Genomic DNA, 2,324 nt, shown 5'->3' on the forward strand with positions numbered 1-2,324 from the left:
GACGCAGAAGGTTTTCACAGGCTGTACCCCTTACTGGCCCCAGGGGGCCTCCTCTCTGCTTACCCCACAGCGCCACCAGGGGTGCGGGGTGTAGTAGGGTGAGGGGGTGTTGCATGAGAGACCCAGGAGCACCCCCGAGGCCCAGAGGTGCCCCGACACAGCGACAGGCACGGAGACGAGCTCACGCACACACAGACACGCGCATTCACGCACCTAAGCAAGCAAGCAAGCGCGCGTGCACTGCGGAGGGCGGGGAGGGACAGACGGCTGCGGGACTCCTGGCCCAGCGCCGGTGACATCAGCAGCCCGGCCGTGGCGTCACCGTCCAGCCCCCGCCTCCCGCCCTCCCCCCTCCCCCACCCGCGAGGTGTTCCATCTCTTCTCCGCCTAATGGCAGGCGACACGGAATGGCACATCTGTCTTTTCGGGAATTAGTTAATTGAATCCAGCGGCCTGAGCTGCCGCAGCAGCGACCTCCGTCCTGGCCCTGGGAGGGGCGGGGGCTGGCGAGCAGCCTGGAAGCGCCACAGGGGGAGCCCTGGACTCCGGGGGGTCCTGGTCCATGTCCCCTCTGCATCCCTGACACAGTGAGGACAGAGAGGGGCCCTGGGGGCAGTGGGGTGGGGGTGAGGGTGGGGGCAGGTCAGCCTGGAGGCCCTCAGCCCCCAACACCTTCCCTTGGGCTGGTTCAGGAGTCTGAGCTGCCCCCTCCCTGCAGAGCTCAGTCATTGGACAGCCCATTGTGAGCGCCCAGGAGGTTTGGGTGCCAGGCTGTGTGCCCAGCCTCAGGCCTCCAGGGCCGGCCAGCCACCTTCTTGGTGGGGGATGGTCTGTTCCTGGCACTCCGTCCCCCTGGGCACCTTTCCACCTTCTGGTCACTCCTGCTTCTTCCTGACAGGGAGCGCCAAGTGGAGTCCGGCTGCCTCTTGTTAGCTGTGTGACCTTGGGCACAGCACTGTGACCTCTCCCAGCCTCACTTTCCATATCTGAAGTTGGGGGGTAGGATGGGAAATGTCCAGCACTGGGTAAACTAGTCTTTACATAATATATGTAAAGACTTTAGAACTCAGCAAATTTAACTGGTTTTATAAGACACACCCCTCCCCCTGAAACTAGTCGGGGGGTGGGGGTGGGGTGGGGGTGTGTGTGTTAGATTCTCTCACAGGGTCCCTGGGCGTTCAAAGAACCAGAGAAAGCAGAGCAGGAAGGGTTGTGTCTACCTGCAGGACCAAGGGCTGGGACCCTTCAGAAAGTCAGGGAGGCCCCCCCCTCCACTTTGGCTTCTACCCAAACTGCCTCCCCTGCCCCTGCCCCTCCCCGTGCCCATTCATCCGAATCCCTTGGGGAGCACTTTCTGGTTTAGCAGGCTGGCAACATAAACCTCAGTGGTCACGCCTGAAGCAGCATCACCCCTATTTTACAGACGGGAAAGTGGAGGCCAGAGAGGCTATGAGACTTGCCGAAGACCTCTCAGATAGGCTATGGCAACGCTGGGATTCGAACTCAGGTTCTCTGGCCTCAAATGCCACCCACTCTTCATGATGCGGTTTCCCTCTCTGAGGACCACTCAGTTGCTAGGAGACTGCAAGCCAGTGGTTACTATAGGAACTGGCTGCTGTGGAAAGAGGGGAGAGAGTTGTCATTCAGGCAGTAGCGGGAAGGTTCCAGGTGGGCCCCTTCCTGCCCCTCCCCGACACAGCTCTTGGCTCTCTGCCCTGGGTTCCGGGCAGAGATGTCCACTGGCAAGGATGGAAGAGGTGGGTTGCCCTGGAAGTCCAGGACCCTGATGGGAAGAGGTACAACAGGCCAGAGAGGCTCACACCCTCACCTCCCCCAAAGTGGCTGCTACCACCTTGCTCTGCAGACGCCGGCCATGGGAGAAAGGCCATAGAAGCACAAAGCCATGGCCAGAGGGCTCCAGGACTGGGGGGACAGCTGTTTTCTCATCTGTAAGGTGGGAGTGACACTGGCCCTCACCTCCTGCTGCTTTGTTGGCAAAAATACAAAATACCAGGCCTGACACAGGCTTGGCCAGCTGTGTGACCTCGGATCAGTCACGTAGCCTCTCTGAGCCTCAGGTGCTTCATCTATAAAATGGGGGCATAATTGCACAGCCAGCAGCCAGGGTTGGATAGTGAATCCCTGGCTGTGAAGTTCTCGGAACAGGGCCAGGCAGGCCTCCTTCAGGCTGGCCTTACCGTTAGCTGTTACCTTTGTAAAGCTCAAGAACCGCCCAGCGTCCTGGTCACTCCAGACCCAGGTTCTTTATCCTTCCCACCTCTCTTGGGTGAAAGAGTTCGTGTAGTTTTGTCCCTTGCTGGGGG

This window comes from Echinops telfairi, unplaced genomic scaffold (assembly GCF_000313985.2).
Source record: "Echinops telfairi isolate 266 unplaced genomic scaffold, ASM31398v2 ScPeMD7_3;HRSCAF=10, whole genome shotgun sequence".
NCBI classification, from domain to species: domain Eukaryota; kingdom Metazoa; phylum Chordata; class Mammalia; order Afrosoricida; family Tenrecidae; genus Echinops; species Echinops telfairi.